This window comes from Zophobas morio, unplaced genomic scaffold (genome assembly GCF_036711695.1).
Source record: "Zophobas morio isolate AGI-343-1 ecotype UQ-CSIRO unplaced genomic scaffold, CSIRO_AGI_Zmor_V1 ptg000215l, whole genome shotgun sequence".
In the NCBI taxonomy this organism is placed as follows: Eukaryota; Metazoa; Arthropoda; class Insecta; order Coleoptera; family Tenebrionidae; genus Zophobas; species Zophobas morio.
Genome location: NW_026972319.1, coordinates 27,119 through 53,821, shown reverse-complemented (window position 1 = coordinate 53,821; position 26,703 = coordinate 27,119). Strand labels below are relative to the sequence as shown.

Here is a 26,703-nt window from a genome sequence, read left to right as displayed (position 1 = left end):
CCAATTGCATCATAGTAGTTTAACTTCACCGACGATCCTGGATTCAAGTAGAGAGTTATTTCAGTTCCTCATTTAGCTAGCCTGTTCACGCGAAAAGTTTATACCGTATTTAGTAGCTAGAAGCAGAAGTACTAACTAAACTTAGCTATTTTACCAAGATCATTTGTTTTATTGTTGGAATCTAAGTTTCGATAGCTCTGTTTCATTGCTTATAAAAATAAACAAATTTTATAGACAACTCTAGTATACATCGCTTAAGCTTTTACTTTAGCAAGATTATTAGCCTATTTATTTTAAAGCTCCAAGAATCACCCAACAGGGCAAACGTCAATGTTATCACTCGTAGCTAATTTTCGCTCAAAATTATAAGTCGAACCTTTTGCATAGAAAAATTTAGTACCTGCCTTTAGATTCTAGCCACCGATGACTTTTTAGCAATTTTAAGAGAATATCTTTCAATAAGAGAACTTTAAGTCATATTTCAGACAGACTGTAACTGAGGCCTGAGCGCTTTAGAGAATTAATCTTAATTATATTCCTTTTTTTCGTTCTACTTTGGTAGGACAAGCTTGATAGCTATCGTTTCCGGGTCGGTAGTTAATTAATTTTGTTCTACCTAAAGTAGAAACTATTAAAAACTCTAGTGATAGGGTCAATGAAAAGGGTTCTCTGAATCTCCAAGGTGAAATAAACTACTTCTAAACTCCCCTTGAATCCAGTTGGAAGAAACTAGTAACCTTAAACTAGGAAGTGATCTCGGTTTACTAAATTAAACCATAGTCAAAAGCGAGGCTCGGCTAACCACTTGGATTTGATTCCCGCTAATGTTCTCGTTACAGGAAGTCATGTTTCTGAGGTTGAATATAAGTATTAGTAATGAATTTTTTATTATTAAAATTATTTAGGTTTGTTTATAAAAAATATTTAGTTTATAATTTTATCATGTTTATTAAAGTGTGCTCGATAAATAGTTTTATAAGTGGAGGTATTCATTATTTATGAGTTCAAGGTTTTAATATGAATATAACAGGTCTAATAAAAAACTTTATTTTCATTAGAAACAAGTTATCCCCTTTCGAGTTATCTCATTAAATACATTGTTTAGAATTAAATTTTCATAAAATACTCACGCGTACTTCGGCAAGGTTCTCTGCCTGTTGAGGGAGTTTATAAAAAATAAATAAATGCTTTTCTTATCACCTCTTTAGATAACGTTATAGTGCTAAAAAAGTTTATTAAAAAAAATTATACTCGCGCAGATATTTTTCATTGTACGCAAGTAATATTACGTATAAAATATTTTTTCATTAAATATTAGAACCAAATTTTCGAAAGGGAATAGTAAATTTATTAATTTCATATCCTCTTATTATTTTCTTATTAAATAATTCTTTTTTTTTTTATATTTTTTTCCTGTACGTTGTATAGGTTTATTATATTTTTGCATGCAACATCACACAGAGTTCTTATCCATTTCTCCCTCGATATCATCAATTCCTTGAAATAAAAATTGTCTCTTTTCTCCTCAAAGCGATGCTTCGGTGGCACACTCCTCGGTATCTGTGCAGTTCTTGTGATTTCTTTTAATAACCCGCTTTTAACGGGTTAGCAGGTTTACAGAGAATAACGTCATCTACCTTCAGCAAATTAAAATTTTTATAAGCACTTATTTATAGGAGCAACCTCACTACTTTCAAACATACTTTCGCTTTAACTTCTTTGATGGCTACTTCTAACTCCATCGACACAAGGTACAGAACCTTCCTCTTCTAAATAAATAATTCACAATAGCTTCATTATTGGTAACTAGAAGGTTATTTATAATTCTATAAGATCTGTAACTTCTATCAGCCAATAAGTCTAAGCCAATTTCACTTACTTTCCCATATACTAGCCCAGGTACAAGAAAGCCTTCTTTCAAACGACTATTAGTTAAATTAACTAAAAAAAAAGCTACTAAGCCTGGTTTGAAGCAAAGCTTTGAACATCTATTAATTTTATCCTCCAAATTTATTCTAAATCTTTTATAATTTACGAAAGGCCCGTCAACATAATAAAATAACACTTCTTTAAATTTTCTTCACAGTATTCTTTGTTCTTCATTATCCAGTTATCTAATGTCGATTTTACCTCAAGTATCGACTTACGAACTTAAAGTCCCCTTTAACTATATATTATAGATTAAAACATTGGATAATATAGTTTTGTCGTAAATATAAAAAATGTAATAACTTATCATGATAATTTACAACTCCGCACTATCCAAATAAAAAAACAAGAAAAATTGTATGCATGGCACCCCTTCTAATACACCAATTGATTATGTGCTCTAAGCATTGAACCCCCACGTCATACACTCACTTAAATAAATATATATATATATAGTCCACGATACTTTATTGATTTATTATTGACTAAAAAAAAGCTACTTTAACAAATTATAGTTAATATAGTATAGCTTAAATATGTAAATTTTTGAAGCCTTAAGCATAACTTATAACAACATTTTTTTCATAATTAGAAATTACAATATTTATTAATACAATATTTTTTTTGCCGTTAGTTATAAAAAAAAAAATAGGTTTTATAGCTGCATATAATTCTTTATGAGAATCGTTTTAAAGTAAACTTTATCTTTTAATAAATATGAATTGATATTACAATTTAAAATGTTTAAAAACAATTTGTTTAAAATTTGGATACAACCTCTAGGTGCTATAAACCTTCTTCGTTACGTAGAATACTGTTGACTGCCACGACAGTTTAAAGCCGACTTTATATTAAAACGGTGGAAAGGCTGTGATGTCACAGTTATTTCAATATATTATTTTGCCTTAGGTTACGAGCAAGCTAACTGTATTAGGTAAAAAGCGAATCTGTTTTCAAAGCAGACTGGCGGTTAGTCAATACTTAAGTACTGGGGGCGCATTTGCACCAGTCAAAATTACGTCTTCTCAAATGAAACAGGTTTTGCTATATTTTTTATAATAAAGCGCTATCATTACGTGTTTACAGTTCTGTTTTTCTTAGTTATTTTGTTCCTCGATCTTCTTAATCCTATTTCTACGATATTAGTATCAATAGTTTCCTTGTTTAGTTTTCTTTTTCCTACGACCTAGTTCTTCGTTCTTTGCTACCTACCTTAACGGAATTTCCACTTATCTAAAATTAGCAACAGTGTTACTTCGTTACTTCTATCACACATTTTTGCGCTTTTTATCTTTATAGGACTTTATAACTCGCTTGGTTATAACACTATACACTTAAGGACGAATTGCTAGACTTATAAATATATTAAAGGGATGTATCAGCAATTAGAATAGGCGTTGAACTTATAGTTTTGACAACTTTTTATTTATAGGATCTATCCGTACAGGATTCTCACGGCCTAAGTGTAAACAATCTAAATTTATCTTCACTGAAGAGACCATAGTTTAGTATAGCGAGCTACTAGATAGTTGCCAGGGGCAACTAAAATTTGTGTCAGTCATGATTTTGTTTTGAGGAACCTTTTTCTAGTGTTTCAAAGTAAAAAAAATTTTCTTCCCCTAGTAAAAATAATTATATTTACAAACTGCAAGTCTTCTGGACAATGGAAACTGATTTTAACGAAGATGTCGATTTAAACTATCATGTTGAAAAATATATGTTTTTTTAGTATGGCCAACAGCCTATAAGTTTGCTGATTTGCTTAATTACAACCCAAATTATATTAAGTTAATTGAAGTCGAGTTAAACTATATTATTTTGAAAACTTAACTTACTAAGTATTTTCATGTTAAAATATCTTTTTAGAATGGCTGACTTAACCTATAAAGTTGCTTTCTTTGCTTTATTACAAGGCAAATTATCCGCAAACTCGTAAAATGAAGAATTAAAATTATATATCTACGTACGCTCATCGAAATGTGTATAATTTTAGGCAAATAAGAAGGATTACATATCTAAGCGTTTGCGCTTTCACTTTTTTATTACTAATTTCCAGCGATTTACTCTTTATGTTGCTTATGTTGTTAGTTAAATGCATCATTCTTATTTGAGGGTTCTGCGATAGGGTACAAATAAACTTCGCAGATTAGAATTAAAAGACCTTGTAAATATGTTAATTATATAGCTGATATGTTTTGAAGAAGTAATTTCAGACATAAATATATTTGTAACTTGCAAGCCGCCCATTCATATTTAAAATGCAGTACGTTCTTTAAGAAAGATATTAATTGTAACTTTTTTTTTGTTACTTATTACTTATGGCTACAAACTACATAAAGTGAAACTTTTAGTTAACACTAATGAAAGCAGTTTAAAGAAGTAACTAATTTTTAACTGAATCTTTTATATATAAGCCAGTTTTTCAGCGAAAAGAAAAAAGTCCCATTAAAAAGCCTAAAAATTTTATCAAAGAAAGCCAGTTAAAATTAGAATAAATGAAATTGGTTACCGCAAATAACTTATCAATTATTATTTTTAGTAAATTTACATAAATTGTTAATTAATATGCAAACATATGAATAGACCGTTCAGCCAAAAATGCATAAAATTTAGAAGAGCGCCTTTTGTCTAATGAAAAAGACGCGGAGTATAAGGAGAACTATGTTTTTAATTCATAGTTAACTGCAGAAACTAGTATAGAGCAGTAATACAGTTATTATTTTTTAATACGTGGTAGTCGAAGTGGTGTTCTTAGAAACTATTATTATTTTTCTCTAATTAAAATTTCCCCTCACAACTTAAAATTCTTTGTGTAAATTATGAATGTTTGTAAAGCTTTTTTCAACCTATGTCGAAAATTAATTATCATTTGAAACTTTGTATTGATATTTTATATGTAATAATTTTGTTAGAAGCGATACACTTTCTAAAAAAATTCTAACTTAAAAAATTCTACTGAACACAACATAATATGGATCCCGCGTTTGCTAAATTTAATTAAACAATATTATAATTTTTTTATATTAGCACCTCTAAGTTAGACAATTATCAGCGTCGCTTTAATGAGTATACTTAGAAAGGCTCTACATGAAGTACTAACTTTAATAGTAAATTTATAAAAAATAATCTATAAATTAATTTTCAAATGATAAAAACTGGAACATGACATAGCATAAAACTATATAAGACTGTTTAACTGGTTTTCCTGCGTGGGAAGGATTTTAATTTGTAAGCTTATCTTAATTCTTTATTTACTTACTAGTTGTTTTTACTGCTATCTGATCTAACTCCTTCACTTTAGTTCCTGCAAATCTTTTCGACTTAGTGGAGTCGGAGGCTATGTTGGTATAAAACGTATCTTTAGTCAGTAATCGCATACGTAATTTAATAAAAGAAGACACTTTTGGCGCTGCTTCCAAAGGCCTTACTGCGTTTAAAAGCTTAATTCTCTGGTTATCCTTACGTGCTCTCGCTTTAAGCCTGGAACTAAATTAAACTCTAGCTGATATTCGTACTAAAGCGATAGTGACTATTTTATTTAGTTTGTTATTTCTAAGTAGGTATTAAATAAGGATATTAATAGTAAAGTGCTGACATGGGCAACGGTACGTGAGTGCATTAATTCTTCATTGTTAACTAGTATTGACGCGCTTCTAATATGCTACTGGGTAACTTACTAACACCTTTGTGTTTTCTCCTAGTGGGTAGAATGTATATGGCGCCAGTCCCTATTCTAAGCCAATGTGCAAGGTGACCCTAGAAACTCGTTAGTATTTTCACAATCAAGTTGGCATCTGTTCGGCAACTAAAGATGCATTATTTTATTTATGTCAATTTTAGGATGGAATTTTTACAGTATACCACGGCTAGGGGTGAAAAAACAAGTTTTACTATTTGAACTTAAAAAATTCTCGTTTCTTCACCCTAGAGTTGAACGTTAAAACTATTACTTTAAAAATTGAGGACAAACCTTTATAAAAATTGTTGTGATACAACCTTATTGTCTTATAGCACTCAGTCGCCTATAAACCATGGGTTTTAGCTATTATTGGTCAAAAGTAGTGTCATTTTTTATTGTTTTTTTTATTAGCATCTTCATGTTTTGTATTTCACCATTATACCTATATGTTTGTAATAAGTCAAAAATATTGGCGTATGCATGAATTAAATTTGTCCTTCTTTTAATAGAACAATTACTGTAGGATTTTAATAGAAAGGTTGCCACCTACTTTTTTTTTAAAGAGAGATCTTTATAACTCTTTACCTTTTATAGTACAAAATGGCAATGTAGCCACTCCAAGCATCCAAGCTTTAAAGTAGCCCTATAAGAACTTTTATGAGTATTGCATATTAATATTAAATCATATAATTATTAGTTAATTATTATATATATTTAATAGCATAAGATTTCTCTTCTAAAGGACCATCATATATATTGTATACAGTGCTATCGTCACAGCTTAAGAAGTAGTAAGGAATGATAGAAAAAATAAGTTAAGATATAGTTTCTTGAATCTATTAGCCTTGTGACTGAACAAGCAGTCCACGTAAGCAGTACAGCCCTTTCACCCTGTATATAAAGAAAGTAAAATATAAATTTTATAAAAAATATTGTAAGTACTTACCCCAGAAATTTAGAAGGGATTAATAAAATGGTTTTTGGTGGGGGTACACAGGCCTATAAAACTTGAAAAGCGTGCAGCCGGAGCTATGGCTGCCAAGTACACACATCCTAATATTAGTAGTTAAACAGTAAAGGTAGAGTTTTTATATCTCTAAAGTTATATTATATAAAATTATGGTAAGAAATGCCAAATTTTACCATGCTCTGACAAGCTCTGTTTTTATAAATAAAAGATAAGGTTTTAACTTCTTAATATACACAAACACTTAACTGGTAGAGATTTGAGTTCCATAATGTTACTTACTTTAAAGAGCAATAAAAGGGTAAATAATTGTATTTGGTACCGTAAGTATTAAAATGGTCCTTAAAAATTAAAAAAAAAGGAGGGAATATTCGTCATCCTTATACAGAAAAGTGTAGCTTTAACTTAACTACTAGAGTTGTATTAGTGAAGGACCGCCGTAATTACTGACATAACTAATAAAAAATGTAACAAAAACCATTTAAGAATTAACTAAACGCCTTAGCAAAAGAGATGAAAAGGCAAAAGGCGCCTCCAAAGTAAGGGCTAACAAAAAAATAGATGCTAGCACGGAAAAAAAAAGGGTTAACACCACCAGGCATGTCTCAAGCCCAAAGGTATCCAAGTACCCTCGGAATCACAAGGCTATGGAAGCGGATAACGCAACTAACCATATATATTTTTTTAAATAACATAAGGAGCATATCAAGATATGCGAAATATGCAGATTAGAAGTTGAATGCGCAGTTATTTAAAGCTAGGCTAACTTCTCTACTTTACTGTTCAAATTGAAACTTAATGCATCCAAAAACTCAGAGTAAAAAAAAAAGCGAAATCTACTTTGAAATGATGAAAAGTTACTGTACAAGACTCAATCTATCGCTAAGAGCTTAAGCGCTTTAATTGTAAGTTTAATAGTAAATAACCACCAATCATGGAGTGAAGCATAAGATTGAGAACATGTGTTTTCCATTTAAGCTATGAATTTGAAGAAAGTAAAACTCCAAATTCTTAGAAATTTCTTAATTCTATAAAAGAAGGTAAAGTTATGGTTTTTACACTATTTTGTACCGCAGTATTATTAATGCCTCTTCGTTTGTTTTAGATCTTATCTGAAGAACCGGTATATTACGCGTAATATAGTTATTATCACTTGCTTAATATAAAAGCATAAAAAAATTATTATACTGGGTTTTCAATTCTATTAATAATAAAATTTCTTCCACAGCGCGTTTTTATGGGGATGGTCGGCTTATATATATAGTACTCGTACCTAATAACTTCTAGAGACGCATATACTCAGATCTCCCAGAGACCCTTCAAATGAGTACATGTTACTATCTCTGTATAGTCAAGTGCAGTTAGCCAATATTTATGCTACTTTATCGATTTTACAATTGTTCCGGAAACAAATAAAATTTTAGGTCAAATCACTCATTCTATAGATCTTTCATGAGTGGCTTTCAGTGGATCTTACTCGCTTGGACAACAAGTTGTGTTCTATAGAAACTTAGATATTTACTAACTCTAATAAGTTCATTCTTTTTAACCTCGTCATCTTAGATTTAAGACTGCACCGGAAGACAATGCGAGTGCTCAACGCGCAGATTTTACTTTCGCAAGGTTATGCAGCCTGAACTCTCTTCAGTTGGGATTGGGTAAATAATAGCAGATAATAACGCTTATTTTACTGTATCACATAAGTTTTTTTTATTTAATTAATGCACTCAGTATTTAGATGCAACATTGACAAACGCAGTAATTTAAAGTCGCCTCTAAATTCAAAAACAATACTGTTCTTTGGGAGTAAAGAAATATATTAAACACTAAAAACTTTTCAGTTGCAAGTTCATAGGACATAACTATGAAAACAAAACTAACTCTCAAATTTAAACAATTAATAAAATAATGTAGTCCACGCCAACTTAGTGTGCAGTATACGAATTAAAAATTTAATTTAAAACTAGAAAGATCATGAAATTGAGGAATATATTATTATCAGGATAACTAAAGTAAAGTCGACGATACATCGCAACAAGAACTTAAAATAAACGGTCATATAAGCACATACTACACACTTCACCAACTCAACACACAAAATGAGGAGAATGAGACGGGCAGAGAAACCTTGTAATATACAAAAGAATAAGACAAATATTATATATTCAATACGATACATGTTTCACAACAAATCAGTTTACGCAAACCAAAAACAAGATGATCAAAGATGGCTGCAAAAGTAATTGCTATTAAAGACCCCCAAAGAACAATGAAACAACAGAAATAGTATACTTTTCCTCAAATAAATAACATGGAATCCCAATTAATTGAACCCCTGCTTATCAATTGAACCCCTACTTATCTCCAGATTATGGTGCTAAAAAAACACTAAAATCATAAGTGCTTTAAGGAATTTTAAACAAAGATTTTAAAATAAAGGAAAGGGACTGAATAGGTATATACTAAAAAGTCGCAAGTATTTAACATTACGCACGCCAAGTACCACACTTAAAAACAACCAGGGTAGAGAATGCTAGAGTATGAAGGAAGGCAGAAGCCCAAGTTGAATAGAATCACTATATGGGAACGGAACCAGTCTGTTGAACCTAAGAGTGACCTTATCAAGAAAAACAAATTCTATCCATTATATACATAAAAACCCGGGAATAACCCCTAACGCCGCTCTTCTTTGTTTCTACTGTCTTTTTTACTTAATTTTATTAAAAAATTCACAACGCTTTAGAAATGATTAAATGAAGGACTTAACAGTAGTTAACCTTCTTACCTAACGTGCGTATACCCCTGGGCTTGTACCTTTTGAAATATCAGATCTGTTATTTTAGAATCCATATGACTTTTTCCTAGAACGAACGAAAATTGTATTTATGATTTCAAGAACTTGGAGAAAAAGAGTCACTCTTGGATGGTTATAACCATTAAATATTAGGGGCCTTACCATATTTTTAGAAAAACCCATTTTTAGAAACAAGATTCTTTTATGGTTTTCTTTGTAGCTAAAGCCCATTGAATTTGTAATATTGAATTTTTGGTACTAAGAAATGGAGTTCAAAGTAAACTACTAGGAGGTATAAATAACCTTTCTTTTGTTATAACTAGGTTACTTTGTGTTTATTCATTTTATGTTTTTTTAAACTTTTTTTTTTTTTAACAAGTATACTATAGTTCCAAGCGAATAAATGGGATAAAAAGGCAAGGAAAAAATCCAACTATATCCATTGTCGACGTTTTGATGAAGATTGCCAGAGTAAATTGGTAAGAAATCAAAATTAACTAAAGTCTTATTATTATTATTTTTTTTTACCAACTTTTACTTAAAAAAAGGTAGTTAAGAAACCGCTCCAAGAAAAAAGTTTTTTAGTGTATTTTTTTATTAGTTCAGTTAATATTTTTACCTGTATTTTTATAACCCTTGCAATTTTCCCTTGTCATTATCATAAATTGATGTGCTACTTATTAGGATGCCCGTTAAATCATCTGCAACTTTAGAAAAAAAATTTCTAAAGTTTCTCTAAACATATTTTGTGAGTTTTTTTAATCCTTGAGAAAGAGTTAGTTTTAAATAATTTTTTTTATAGAGAAGAGGATTCGGTTTTATCGGTAACTTTTCATTTGTAAGTTTACACTCAGTTAAAAAAACAAGACCTATATAAATAAGAAATATATCAGAGATGGTAACAATATTTAATTTTAACACACAATTTGAGACTTGGATATAAAGGACTAAACAAAATGTAGTTATTAAAAATACTCGTAAATAAATTACCCTAATTAATAACAGTTGTTGCGAGAGTTCAATACGCCACTTAGAAATACTCTTCTTTCGTAAATTCTAATTAAGTTATTGCCATGGGAATTAAGGCTTTTATAATAATGCTAGTTCTACTTTAGTAGAACACAACTAACTAACTAGACTCTAGAAATAGTAGCTAACTAGCTTGTTTTACTAAAGTAGAAAAGTACTTATGTTCCTCCTTTTTACGTCCATAATTCTTTTCGAAGCGGTGTGATTAAAACATAAAAAAACATTTCTCAACTAAGGATTTTCAAATATATATTTACTTAAAAATTTTAAACTGCGGGGTTTAAATTCTTTTTTTATTAAACGGGAATAACAAGATCAAGCTTGTAAACTAATAACCTTTCCAAGAGGGTGGCCGCAAAAAAGATGCAATTAACATGATCATTAGTTGGTAGGAAAAGAAGCTGTAATAGACTTAGATTATCCTCTTAAGTCCATTTTAAATCTTAAGCACGTTTATATAATAACTTAAGACGACAGTTCACTAATTCTGTTACTGACGCAACGACTTCACATCGGCAGGTCATAGTAGATATTAGAAAAAGACTTTAAAACCCAGAGAGTACTGCGAGCTTGGGTTAATACTCTTTAGTGGCTTCTTAATACTTCTGGTCTAAGCTTTAGACAGTTGCATATACCACTGACGAATTTTCTTGCTAACTCTGATCTCGATAATAAGTAGAACTGCTGTACTTGATATATTTAGAGGTTTTTAACTTGAGTAAGCTCATATGCGTTCTCGTGAGTTGTTTGAAAATGTTGTAATTACTTAAAAAATTTTGAAAAAGTATCCGCACCATCCCTTACCTTAGCAGGAAGTAACCCACAATACAAATATTGTTAAAAAAAACTATAAAATATCTTACTATGGTCTAATATACGAAAGCATTTAAACAAAACATAAAAACATACGGGTCACAAAATAGAAATGTGCCCCAGCTCTATAACTTAAAAACACATGGAATATAACTCCAAATTTATAAATTTGTTTTTTTCACAGAAAGCGTCAATATACTGTGTCGAGAGCACAACTTAATATCAAACGAAAGTGGACAAAGATTTAGGTAGAAAAATTCCTTGCAATATGCAAAAATTAATAAAAATATTAAACTAAAACTGCTTGTCACACGACCGTTAAACGCGAGAATCAATAGTCGATAGCCGAAGCCTGGGCTAGACCGCAATATGCTACGACGAAGCCGCCTGCTTCCACCGCAATCCCTTGGACAAGGGAGAATGCTTCTATGTTACTCATTGCATGCACCAGTCAAAACAAAGGCCTTCGCACGCGGTTAGTGAAGCTACAAGTCGAAGCGTGCATGCAATTTATATGTGTATATCAAAAGGCTAAAAGTGAACCTAAAGACTTAACACATAACTTTCATTAATTTCCACAGAGGGTCGTCTCCGAAAGGTAACCTAGTATATGTCCCATAAGTTATTTTGAAAAACCGCAGGTAAAGTTAAAGAAGAGACTGAAAAACAAATTAAGAAGCCTATATGAAAAAAAAAAATTTCTATTGTCGCAGGACGGCAGCCCTAGTATACGCTCATGCCAGATCGTAAAGTACTTTCGTCCGACAGGTCATCAAGTCAGCTATATTATGCTAAACTCATACCGTCAATGGTAGTACCTAACTTTTACATTAGGTTAGAGATAGTAGTAATAGTCCTCTCGATGCAGTTAAGATAGAACCTGCCTAATGAACCTGTTCACTGCGCGGTTTTTACCCTTTTTAAGAGCATGTGTTTGCACTCGTAACGATAAGCGTATGCCCCTCTCCAAAGTGGTATGCAGGCCTTGACTAGCATTAATAGAACAGGGTAACCATATTCACAACGATCGTTTGGTAAGTATTCCAGTGAGGTTTAATTACTACGAATTTCGTCTTAACTCAAAGGACCCAATCGCCGTAGATGGTTACTAGACACTACGATATTTTATCTAGTTTACACCTGCATACGGATCCATCCTTGGATGGCACCCCTTAGTCTTAATTCCCTGTTCCTCAAGTACCATGAGAAACCGGGAATTACCAACGCAGCGAGCGTGCACACATAAGTTCGATCTTTTTTGGACGCTGATACGATAACCTTTATTTATATCGCGGATTGGCGATAGTTAAAATGTATAACTAACGATACAGTGCTACCAATCATAGCAGTTCTCTATTCAGTTTGCTATAGTTATTTATTGATTGGATAACATAAGACTTACTTGCTGAAATCGAAACAAAGCAAAGGACCGCTGCAGGTTTGAGATGATTTCATACACTCAATTGATTGCATTGCTCAAGTACCAGTTAATGAGCTTGTTCTCTATAAACGAGTCAAAAAGTTCCTTAAATATATATAGTAAAAGCATTTTGACAAAAGTCTTTTTTTAGTAAATTTATTTTTACTTATATTGTATTTTAACATGTTTATAAAATTTTATTTTATTCTTCAATAAGCTCGTTACTGGTTATTAGTGACTAATAATAATAATACATACACACTAGTAAGTAGCACCATTTGTGTGGGTATAATTAGTAAACTTGATGGAAAACTAAAAGGAATTCTACAAAGACATCATCCTAATAAAGTAAGCCGACTTTTTTTATCCCAGTTTGGCTTTGAACACAACTAAATTTTAGTTTCTTTTACCCGCCAAATATTTTTTGTCAGTAATAGTACTTTCTACATTGCATTCCGATAAAGCATTGACAAATCTTATAAGAGCCCTGATATAATAAATTTTTACAGTCACTGAAGGTGCAGTAGATACTTTTAAGCAGATGCTTACGTACTTAAATTTGTTTACCATAAGATCATTATGGTATTTTTATAGTCTACTTGACTAAGCAGGTGGCAATTCATTGTTTTATTTTTAATTAAATGCTAAGAAGTGCTAAAAAAAAATTTCTCTCTAAAATCTGACTGCAATTAGCATAACCTCATAAGGAAAGAAGATTTACTAAGTCACTAACGAAGGAGATAGATCTGCAATTCTTAAAATTATAAGTGGCGAGCAATGAGGTTTAAAATAATATACACCAAAACAAGCTTGTGTGCCTTATGTGAACGATTTTTAGATCGGAAAGAAAAGACTTCTTGTGTTAAGTGTTTATTACCTGTGTGTGCTGAGCACCGATATTATATTTGCCAAAAATGTAATTAAAGTGTGTGTTATTTCAATAAAGTTTATGCTAGTAAATAAACTAATACACTAATACTATACTATGCATAAGCCAGCACTATTGAATTCAGCCAAGTACTGTGCTTTTACACATCGATTTAAAACTAGTATAATGGTATACAATATACTACATAATTTTCCATCGTATTACTGTAAGCGAGTACTGTAGTTATTAGTCACCACTAATTACTAACGCCTCATTTTGTCTTCCAATTAGATTCCGTATGCACTCGCATGCTACAAGTGTTATTTGGTATCACCCATCATAGCAACCCCTCTTCCTCCGTGTTACCAGTATGACTCCGCATGAACTTAAAGTACCTCAGAAGCTTTCGCCCGCAACTATACGACTAGGAACGTAGGTATTGCTATGAATTACCAAATGGTTTTAATACAAGTAAAAGGATCTGTGAACCCCAAGTAGAGAGACGCAAGGCGCAAAACACAGGCAACACAGCTAGTATATCAAAGCCGATTTAATTACCATTAGACTAACTGCCAGGTCTAGTAACGAATGTAAACTGATTTTAGCCTAACATGTTTGTGCTAGTCTCGCTGAATAGTTAATAGTATTTTACCTCCCGAAGATCTAACGTGACTCGAATGTTTTGCAAAGTTTTAAGTGCAAATCTTTTGTTTCGTAGGTCTTACCTAGAGCTTTTCTTAGTAAACGTAAGACTTCGTTCTTGATTTCACCTAGTAAGGCTGTTCAATTCTTTATTAGTTTCGCCTACCTGATGTTTCAGCTCACGCCAAAGAACGCCAAGTAAAGTTGAGTATTGCTAAACACTACAAGGCTAATTTAAACTACTTTACACATTTAATCAGCCCAAGAATAGATATCCGACACGTACAACGAGATGGGTTAGATTCTGAAGCCTTTGTCGGAGAATATATACCGAGTCCAACGGCGAATTTTAACTATAGGGCCAACCTTTTTTGGTCACTTTACGACATGAACCTGTGGGCCTTATCATGCATTTTTACTTTTATGAAGAATATACTTGAATATCGCGAGGCTCTCAAGATATGAACCATCAGCACCAAGATACATTGCACTCAGGCACCTACACAGTTAACAAAATTAGTTGCCTACGCCCATCCCGGATAAAAGTAAAGTTACAGGTATTAAGATATAAAGACATAATTAGATTACAGGATGTGAGGTAAGCAAAGAGAAAGAAAACTAATTTTTGCGACCTTTATTCGCCCAAAGGACTTTCAAAAAGGGTTAAATAGTGTCCTTAACAGAGATTTTAATTATTTTCTCTGTAACCCATAAAATTTATTGAGGGGTCGGCTAGGTTTTAACTAGCTTATCCGAGAAGGATGTTTTAGCAGTTAAACTACAAACCTCATAAAATACAAATTATTTTCGAAATGACTAGAATAATTATCCATTAAGATAATAATTCTCTACTCAATGACTCGAAAAAATTTTCGTCAATAGCATAATTCAACACTTATTCTCTTCTCAATGAACAGAAAAAATCTCTAGTAAATGAATAGAACAACGCAACACTCTAGCATAGTTCAGATTAACCCTCGCGATGTTAGTAAAAGAACATCGCTAGGGGGAAGATAAGAGTTTAATGGAAATTAGAGAATTTCTCTAATTTTAGTATTGTTTTTAGATAATGCTATTACCTAAAAATTTGTAACTTGAGTGTAGAGCAAACTCTAAGATAAAAAAGATACAGTTCTCTTTTTAGCTGCTCATCAGACAATCCATGCTATCCATTTGATTAAGTAGAAAGAATGTCTTACTATATAAAATTGTTACGACTTACATAATATTTCTTTATAAACTTAGCCGCACTTTCAGTAATTTTTTAATAAATTTACGGATTTTAAGAAAACATGCTTAGCAAAATGCAAGGATGCCAATAAGGAGGAGAAGTAAAAAAGAAAAACAATCGTTCCAAATTCCAGATCAAGTCCATAAATCTGCTTAACCAATTATTGTACACACGCATACACACAATTTAATTACTAAAATAGTATTGTTCTAATTTCACAGTCTACAAAGTAATTTTTTTTTGACTATAACAGAAGCGTTTCCTTTGTGGCAGCAAGGACAACAGTTTAATACTCTACCCCATAATAAATTTGTAACAGATATATATGGAGCAGGATTACATCTCGTAAAGGTCTTCGCATCTTCTTCAAATTAAACTTTAAATATTTATCTCTCTTTAATTAGGAAAGCTTGAATATTTACCCAACAAAGAGCATAAAGTAGTCTTTTTTGGTTAGCTTTGAAGAAATGGATGCAAAAGACCTCTATGAAAACTAGAAAACAAGGGGTTTCATCCTATTGAAGTTATAAGAATCCGGAAATACAATCAAAATAAGTCTCTGCTACCCTTAATTTCAGTTAAAGTACCCAAAAGTGAATTAATATAATTTTAAATTTATTATCATCTCGGTTGGGTTTTTACAGAAGAATGTTGGAATGTTCAGTGTTCTCTCTGCTACTACTCATTGTAGTCTATACTACTATATATCTCAACAGATGCACAACTATATACACCCTTACACACTAGCGCGGTTCCTACCGAAAACAAGAATTTTTAGTAGATAACCACACTAGCGGTTCAGGAACGGAGAAATAGTGTTATGACCATAACACACCATTTTTATAACCGAGAGCTTTAGGCTGTGCTTACTTGCTGAAAGGGCAATTTTTGACTTAACTTAGCATGTCTTACCAAGGTTTTATCAGAGGCTCAACATGTTATTCCTCTTCCGTATTAGAATAAATGACGTTAGGAGTCTATCAAATTTTTTGAATAAAGAAATCTATAAAAGAAGTTTATTAGTATTAAGGATACCTTTATTGACCAGTTTCGGTCTTCCTTTGCAAAAGGTCGAAATACGCTTCCATATATGTTCGATAAATTTAATTGAACCAGATAAAATTTTACTTTATTTAGTTTGTATCCATTTAATAAGGTAGGCCATATAAATTTTTTGTTTTGAACTTTCAAATTCTCTTTTCTTGTATTTTTATTGGTTGTTTCTCGATTTCTGAGTTGATTAATCACTGATCATTTTCCTGTGAAAAATTTGAGGGTTAGTGTTATGTGTTAGGGTATTTAAACTGACGGGTATCTAAACTTTTAAGCCCTTAAAATTAATTGTAAACAAATGTATATATATAGATGTACATATGTGACTAAAACAAAAAAAGCACTAAAAAATTAGCACGACCCGTCTTTTTTCGTGAACCTTCATTATGCTAATAACTAAGCAATGAAATAATCGATAATAATCAAAAAGTTACCTAAAAATGGCAATTTGCGTTAAAACTTGTGAACTGGGATCTATTCCTCCACAAAGTCTATGCCTAGCATATCGCGTTAAGCGTTAAAAAAGGTGTAACCCAACACTCAAGCCGTCCATCAAGGCTGAAGCTTAGATATTGGCCACCGAGATGGAGAAGTCTACGTAGGCACTAATCACTAACTAAGCCTCTAGGACAAAGGGAGGATAGCACCTGCCAAAACCTTAAACAAACACACTTGGTTTTTTCCAGCTTTTAGAGCAATGCTTACACTACATAGTTTTGTTCCACCTATAGCTCCCCACAGTATATGTAACCATCAGTCCTCTTATTTCCAAAGGAAGAAATCCAGTGTCGATTTAAAGGTTTTTATATTGCAGTGACCGGGGAGAACAGCATTAGCTCAAGATCAAAGGAAACCTCTCGACAGTAGAGGGTGACATGAACACAGGATTGAGAGCTTCATTTAACATATATACCATCCTCGGATGGTACCCTGTCATGCACTTTAAATACTACTATTTACGGGTGAACGCGAGGAATAAATTCAGCGTTGGATGTGCATACCTACCTTTTTAGGCCGCTTTACGATATTGGTCAAGAGAGAAAGAACAACCCTCGCTCCAATAAAAAATGTACTAGACTATCTCGAGGTCCCCAAGTTATGAACCATCAACACCACGATACACTGTATGTAGGATCTTCCCAGCTGCCTAGAATGGAGATCTTTATATATGACCCCAATTAGCCGACAACACTGTGATCGCCAGCGATAGTCCATCGATAGCCTAGGAATTAAGCACATTCCGCACTGAGGGAAGATAAAAGATATAAAAAGTACAGCAAGCATACGGGACATGCTCGCGCATCGACACGAGCGTAAAAGCTCGCACCTCTTATACTTCACCTTTTTAAAAGGCTTTATTATGCGAAATAACCCCTTATTTGGGGTAAATAGTGTTATTACCCAGACCTTATTCTTGGGGGGGGGGGCTCACGATCGAAAGTAGATACTAGGGGACATTACTATCGTACATAGAACTCTATCACATACTCTCCCGTAAAGAGAGGTAAGCGCTATTCTTTTAGCTCAAAATACTAGATCTGATCTAGCGAATAAATTAAAAAGAATACTACTTAACATCGTAAATGACTCCGAATAGACCTGTATAAGATACAAATATTTTACCAGTTTTAAGCTAGTGTGATCACCCCTAGATGAAGGTTCAATAGAGAAAATTAGCACTATTTATTTAACCATTTCCAAAATATTCAAGGTAGTAGTACATAGTAAATAACTCTGTTAGTTAAAAATCACTCCTCTCAGTAAGGAACAGCACAGCAGCGTGTTTTTCAAACATGGCAGTTACGCCAGGATCTGGTAGGATCAAGACACAATATAACAGGAGCATATTAACTGCGCATGACAAAGAGAAGGTTACACCTTTTAGAGGTACTACAGTCTATTCCATGTCTTTCCATTTATTAAGCTATTGTTTCTGGCCGTGCGTGCGTAAAGCAACTTTCCAGCTCTCCTCGGTCTACACTAAACTAACTTTCACCTAATACGCTGATCCGACTTGAAGTGGTATGGCGCAAAGCTCTCTACGATAGTTGGAGTTAATATATTAAAGTAGGAAAAGAACCTGATGACTTAGTTAATGACGGAGAAAAGGGGGGGAAGAGATCGAGTTATTGTCCCGGAAAGGAAGGGTATTTATACCTTCAGGGAAAGAGAAACAAAATGTAGAAACAAGTGCACGATACAAAGTGGCACGTGGTCTTCAGCGTGATACCTAATTAGGTCACGTGATACGAGCATACGATATAATAAAACGTGGTATATGTATAGGTGGTATGAACACATGATTTATCAGAGTTAACTCCACCAGTTTACTAAAGTGATAAACCAGGAATGTTAATAAAGTTATACTAGCTGTCAAGTACTTTTCATCCTCTTAAGGTTTAAGGCAGGTCCTAGTACTTCAAAGTAATTATAAGTTAGCTATAAAACCCTAATCAATGACTTTAATAAGCCCAAAAGAACAATACTAGTAAAAGATAATAACAGAGAGTCACCAACTAGTTAAATTTAGCCGACCTCTCCAAACCTTTGGCATAGCCAATCAAATGAAGGATCACCGATACAAGCTTTAAAGAGAAGACAACTACGATAAGCACGCCCACCAATAAAAGGTACCATAATTGTGACCATTAGGGAGAATAGAAACTGTAATTTTATTTAGAACATTAAAGTAGTTAGTTAAAAAAAGAATGCAAGCTAAGGTCGTATGCCAGCGATGCTAAGAACTACATAGGCAAACTTGTTTGACCCGACGTCGATATAGCCTTTTTAACTTAAACTTTTGTCTTATTTCCATCCTATAGAGATCTTAGTCTTTTTTCCCACCCGAGAATACTCAACATAACGTCAAAGCAATTTATAAACTCTAGGGTAAAAGTACTCCCGTACACTAAACTAAAAGCCCCTAGCGCTGTATTTTCAACAACATTAATGGAAAAGTCACCTTTTGACATGATAAAAATGGAGCTCTTTAGCACCGTTAAAGAAAGATAAAGTAGGTGCGTATTTCTCTATTATCTACTCGAGAGCGTCCTTTATTCAACGGAGTTGAAGCTTTCAGGACAAAATGAGTTGCTTTTTTTAACGGGTCTACAGTTCTTCTGTCATACTGCAGCAACTTTATACGAATTTTCGGATTTTTTTTGTCCACAACAGGAGCAGCATAACTTTTTAATCTAGAATTTTTAAAAAGAAATAGACTAAACAAGCATTTTAAGTAACTGCAGCTTCAATATGGCTATCAATCCCAGTTTAGATTTAACTCTATAAAATAACGTCTACATAGAAAAGCGCGTAATAATAAAAAATTTTACTTGTCCTTAAACTTTTCTGAGAAATAAAGCCAACTTCCTCATGATAATATTAGAAAATATAAGCTATGAAAACAGAAACTATAAAAAGTAAATAAATTTTTTACGTTTGTGTATTTAAAAAAAAAATTAAATTCTAAGAATAATAATTCGCTTATTGTTTACAAATAACACTAAATTTTTGTCTCTCTAATAAGTTTCCCAAGTAATAAAAATAGAGTGAAGCATAATATAAACTCATTACTAATAATTTTTACTGAGCAAATGACCAAGTAGAGTAACACGCTTCTTTAACTAGTGCCAATTAATAAGAAATGAGCCCATTGCATGTAAGAAACCTGAAAACCTCAAAATTGTTTATTGAAATTCAAATGCTGTATACCACAAATTTAAATATAAAAGCTACTAAAAACCAATATGAATTTCGCTTAATTTAGAAACGTAACCAAAATTGATGCAAATATACAATAGTTGATTGGTCGAGATAGAAAGCTTATTAATAGAAAAATTTTCAGTTACTATATATGTTGAAGCGCCTTATATATGTACTAATTAAATTTATATGCATATTTTTAATATTAGTTTTGAATGCTTTCTTGTAGTAAATGGTGTTATTATATCTAAAAAACAACTACATGATTGCACGGCGTAGATTAAAGTTTAGACTTTATTGTTTAGGGGCATTTCTTGTAATATTTTGCTTGATCAGCTATTGTAATTTTAGAAATATAGCAACTTCTTATCTTCGGTTTAAAGTTGTAGCTTCGAGAGTTTTAAAAACTAGTGAAATACTTGAAATTTCTTTAAAAGAAATTCAAAATTTCAATCAGCTAGGGAACTGGGTAACATCCCCTTTTTTAACCTTTTTAAAACTTTTTAAAGTTCTTAATATTTCTTTGTATTAAAACTTTAAGCTAAGAAACTTTAAAACTTTTCACACTAAATGGCTCAAAAATCTTAATTATGTGCAAAAGAGTATTTCAGGTAAATATTTGAGAAACCTAATATTATGTGTAATCACACATGGCCATAGTAAAGCCTTCAAGAAAATTATATAAATACACTGAAAAGTTGAAAAAAAAAATTAATAAAATTGAAAGCAACGCTTTAGCCTTTATGCGTCCTTCCATTGAACCTTATAGGTTTCTTTCGTATAATTATAAACTTAATCTTTTCTTCTTCTTTTTAAAGGTTAAAAGTAAAGTTTTTTTTTTAAGTTCAAACTTTTAATTAATAAAACTGCTGCATATATTTGCTATTATAATTTACTATGAAAAAAGTCATTATTCAAAGTACGTTTTTATTGTCAAAGAGTCATCACTTTAAAATGAGGTAATTTATAAATTGGCAGTGGAAATTATTATCCTTATATAAAATTTTGAGGTTGGTTTTATATAAATTTAAAAGTTAAAAATTTTTAAACATTAGAAAACCAACCTTACCAGCTTATATATAAATCAGCGTTACAATTGCTATTTAAGTTTTTTTTGTAGAGCTTTAATAACTAGATGGAGGCAAGAGAGGGGTATCGTCGTTCCTATAGGAAACGAGGAAGCCTATTACGGTAGTACCAATTTGTAATGCAAATTTTTTTTTTTAATCTTACGTTTGTAAAAAAAAAATTTTTTTATTTAAAGGATATTCATCTCTGAAAGCGCTTCGTGATTTGGGATGTACATTACCAGTGGAGGTGTTTTATATGGGCCCGCAAGATTTGGCTCCTTTTTATATAAACATGTTGGGCTCAATAGAAAATGTAAGCTTCGTAGATTTATCAAGCATTGTAACAGAAAATCTTGAAAGTAAGCATTTTTTTTTTTAAAATAAAAAAATTAAGAAAAAATTATAAAGGATGGGCCTGCAAACCTTTTTCTTTGCTTTTTTCTTCCTTTAAAGAAGTCATTTTAATGGATTCGGATGTTATTTGGTTTCAGAATCCCCAATGTTTGTTTGATTCTCCTCTTTATAAATCAGAAAAGGCGTTATTTTTTAGAGATAGAAAATTTTATAGAGTGCCTAAATTATTTTTGAAGGTATTTTCTAAGTTGCCGTATAAAACATCGGTTGACCATAATAAAGTTAACATAAATCTTTATAGTGGGACCCCTTTTATATATGGATTGCTTCATTTTTACACGGACTTGGTAGATTAACAGAAACGGAAATCTATAATTTACGCAGTTCTCATCAGCAAGAAAGTTCCGTGGTGGTTGTGGATAAGACTCTACATTTCTACTCCCTTCTAGCTACTTGCTGGCTAAATTCAGATGCATTTCGAACGGAATTTTTTGGAACTTACCTTTTTGTGTACGGCGACAAGGAAACTTATTGGCTCGGCTGGGAAATGATGGAGAGCAGAAATTACACATGGCACACTCAATTTCCAAGAATGATCGGGAACGTGCTTCATGAAGGCCAGCTTTGCTCTTATAAACTTATTCAGGTGGACAATAATCTAAAGGCTCTTTTTATGAATGGAGGAATTGTTCATCAAAAATACGCGTCTCCTAAAGATCTTCGATTTATTAATGTGACGCACTGGAATAAGTACATCCCAGACTCATATTATTGGAATTACAATAAAGGATTAGGATTTTGTACGGAAGACGCTCCATTGTATAATTTGGATGAGGAAATTATAAAGAATTTAATTAGAGCAGCCAGACACTTTGCGAGTTCGTATTCAAGAGAAGATTCAAACATCATTGATTTTTTTGCATCTTTTGAAAAACATATACGTTCACTACCGAGCTCTTAACTGCCTAGCAAAATGGTATTTGTTTAAATAAAGACATAATATGAGTCTATACCTTACTGTTAGAGAAAGAATATAGTTTTAAAAATTTCATAACCTTAAAAATATAAATTTTTATTTTAATTAACAAAAGCTACTACCTTAAATTCTCAATACTTATTGGTATTGAGGCTAAAAGTTAAGTAAATTCATAACAAGTATACTAGTTTTATTTCCAAGAAAAGATTAAAATTGAATTGGTGCACGCGTTTGAAGGAGTTTTGTTAAGTAATTATTGTCTTACTAACTTTATATACTTTATAAAAGGACTAATAGTTTTTAGTTTTTAGTTTTCCAGTAATTAAAGGAGTTCAAATTGTTGATACGCTTTTCGTTTATCAGTTTTCATTAATTGTAAATAAATTGAATAAAGGAGTTAAAGTTAACAATAAAGAACTGAGCTGGTTGTTTTTCAAGGCCTCGAGTCTCACATAGTTATTAAGAATATCAGTTGAACTTAGTTTAGAAGTAGGAGTATATATTTTACTTAAAAATACTAAATTTAACAAATAAATATAACTAAAAGGCAAAAGAGAAAATTGGTTTTTAACGTCTTCTATAATTTTTGTTTGGAAAACGACTCCGAAGTTAAAACCTTAAAAATATTACATTCAGTTATATTTATTTTTATTCTTATTATAAATATTATAAGCCATTATTAAAAAGGCGAAGTTTATTTGGTTGACAGGCCTAGAAAAATATTTTATTTAATTGTTTCCTAATAAATTATTATTAATAGTTTAAATATATAATATTAAATAGTAAAATTAAAAAAAAAAGGTCTAAGTTTATTTTTTTTATTCAACCACAAATAGTATAATTACTTTTTTGTTATCTAAAATACTTCATTATAACTGTTTCCGAGTAGATTTATAAATATACATTTAATATTACTCTCTATTATTAAATAATTAAATAAAAACTACCACGCTATTATTTCAGAATTAACTGTATATTTAAAAGGGTCAATACCAGGATCTTATAGGGAGCAAAGGCAAAAAATTTACTATTATGACATATCCATTTGTTAAATTAACTTTTTATAAATAATGTTTAAAAAATAAATTTTTTTCAAGAAATAATGTTTTTTTAATAAAGAATTTAATTTTTTTAATCTATGACGAGTTTAAAGACTACATTTTTATATATACACTTCCCTTGAAAAATATAATATAAAAGGAAGTTCTAAAAAAATTATCAATTTCTTTATTAATAACGAAATCAGATCGAAATTTTTTATTAAATTATCGGTTTGCCGATAAAAGATGTACATAATTTTTTTTTGGCCTTTAAAGAAGTTTAAGGTAAATAAGTTATTTATAACTTTTGAAGCGAGATCATTAGTAATTCCCTAAGAATTAAAAATAAATTAACTCCGAAAAACAGTAAATTAATAATTTAGAAAATATAATAAAAAATTTCAAATTAAAAACTAATTTTTAAAAAAATAAAAATAATTAATTTAAAAGTAAAATCTACTAATAATAAAAAAACAAAAATGTAACTAAAGAGGAATTATATACAATTACAAATAAAATTAAAAAAAATAAAGTAAAACTTAATTAATTTTTACTTAATTTATTTTTTTAAAATTTTTTTAAATGAAAATTATAATTTTGAATATCTTTTGTGATGCTGATAAATATAAAAACAGTAAATTAGTAAAATTTAAAAAAAATATAAAAAAAGCAATTAGAAAATAAAAATAATTAATTTGAAATGTAATATTGACTTTATAAAAAAGTTTAAAAACTATATTTATAAAAAATAAAATTAAAAGTAAAACAATTTATTAATTTGAGGTTTTTTTTGTTGTTTTTATTTTTTTTCAGAATTTTTAAAATATATAATAATTGTGAGTACCTTTTGTGAGTCAAATAAAGGAAGCATATAGACGAAAGCGCAGAAACCAAAAAAATACAATCAAACCAACGATGATAAAATTGAAATTGTATATTTCCAAGAACTTGTGTAACAATAATTCTAAAAATAAAAACTAATTATAAACTTTTTTTAATTATATCAAATAAAAAAAATATTCAACACAATTTTTATTAAAAAGAATTAGTTTATTAATAATTTTTTTTTCCTTTAAATTTTAATAATAAAAATAGAAAGTAACAAAACTTTCATAAAATGATAGTAAATAAAAGTTTATTAAACATTTTTAAAGTAATTTTCCAAAGACTTTTCGGGGAAAATATTTAACAAGTAATTAAAAACTCTTTCAATTTAAATTATAATAAAAAATATATACAAATAGAAATTGTTAATTATAAGTGAAGCATTATAAATTTACTATTTCCTAGTGGTAACCAATAAAAAGATAATTTTTTGCATAAATAATCGTTTTAACAGTCATTAAAAAAATTGGTTAAAAATTTATAAAAGAAGGAACAAAAAAACTTAAAGAATGTTTAATTATAAGTAAAATTTTATTTTTTTTAGGGAAAGCGCCATCGAAAGATGACTACTTGCAAAAATATTATAAATTTTTATAATTAAAAACTTTTTGAATTCAAATTTTTTGGTAAAGAAAAAATATAAACTATAAAAAGTGTTTACTCAATGAGAAAGGTATAAACTTTTTTTTTCAGAGGTATACCATTGAAAGAAACTTTTTTAAAAGTAATTACTTAATTATAAACTTTTTTAATAAAAATTTAGTAAAGAAAAATAGGACCAAGAAACAGAGTTTACGTATAATAAAAACATTGTAAACTTTATTTGTTTCTAAGCAGTGCAACGTTAAAAGACACTTTTTACCAAAAATTTACTCAGTTATAAACTTTATTTAATACAGTTTATTATAAAAAATATACAATAATAAAAAGTGTTTATAATTACTTACCTGTAGCTATAAGGCAAGTTCATGCGTAATAATAAAACTGAAGATACAAAGTACATAACCTAATAATAATAGTAATAATAATAATAATAATAATAATAATAATAATAATAATAATAATAATAATAATAATAATAATAATAATAATAATAATAATAATAATAATGATAATAATAATAATAACAATAATAATAATAGCAATAATGGTAGCACCATTATTTGAGCCAAAAGTAAAACAATAATATTTGAAGATCGGTTACTTGCGAGTGCTGAAAACACCTGAAGCATTTCATTAAAAAAAATTCATTTTTCATTAAAATTATTTAAGCAATCATTAAATAAAAAGCATGTGCTTAAATTGAACCACTTTAATAATTTGGTTGGTATTAACGATAAATGGATCATAAAATAGAAATAAACCGAATTATAAAGACCGTTCTGTTATTGACTTTTAAAAAATTTTAAATTATGTACTGTAATTTTTTAATAGTTTTTTTTATAAATTATTTTTTAAGAAAAAAAATTTTCTTATTTTTATGAATATAAAGAAATTGTCTTTTTTTTTTTCTGTTTTGAAAGGTTTACCTTTTATTATTGTAATTTAATATTAAATTTATTTTATTAATTTTTTTTTCATTTTGAAAAGTTTATTATTTATTATTTTAATTTAAAAAAGTTTTTGTATACAACATTTTTGTTTTAAAATTTTTATTTAATTTATTTTAAATTTTTTAAAAATATTTTTTGTTTATAAATAATTTAAAAGTTCCTGTTTTATATTTTTTGTTAGTAAAAGAAAATTTTTTTATATATTTATTGTTTTATATTTTTATAATAAAATGAAAATTTATAACTTTTTTTGAAAAAGTTTATATATCATTCAATCTTTTATTAAATTTTTTAATTAGCGAGCTTGTTTTCATATAAATATTATAAACAAATATTTTGTTTCTTATATATTTTTTTTCTATACTTTTAGTTAAGACGTTATTTTTATTATGTGAATAACAATACTTTTAAAGCTGGCTTACATATATAAGTATTCTTAAAGTTCCTCTTTTATTATAGTTATTAACTAAATTTTTAATTTATTTTTTAAATTACATATAAATGTTAAATGTTTAAATATCTGTTAAAACATAATAACTATATAATAATAAAAATAATGATACGAGTAATAATATAAACAGTTTCAAAATTATAACAATAATAATTATATATATATTTTTTTATTAATTATGTATAAATTTAAAAAAAAAAAATTTTCATTCGTTCAAAAGTATCAAAATTACATAAGTCTCATGACG

General features: G+C 29.9%; 2 long non-coding RNA genes across 2 annotated transcripts; one reads left to right on the top strand and one right to left on the bottom strand.

Annotated features, from left to right (window-relative positions):
- Positions 1-6,426: 6,426 nt before the first annotated feature.
- On the bottom strand, positions 6,427-6,868 carry LOC135146223 (uncharacterized). The gene is made up of 3 exons (XR_010283747.1): positions 6,825-6,868; positions 6,555-6,661; positions 6,427-6,499 (listed from the first exon to the last, which is right to left on the bottom strand). It is a non-coding gene; the product is annotated as an uncharacterized LOC135146223 (long non-coding RNA).
- Positions 6,869-21,004: 14,136 nt separating this feature from the next.
- LOC135146220 (uncharacterized) lies at positions 21,005-21,664 on the top strand. Its single transcript, XR_010283745.1, has 4 exons — positions 21,005-21,086; positions 21,248-21,318; positions 21,392-21,556; positions 21,606-21,664. It is a non-coding gene; the product is annotated as an uncharacterized LOC135146220 (long non-coding RNA).
- Positions 21,665-26,703: the final 5,039 nt, after the last annotated feature.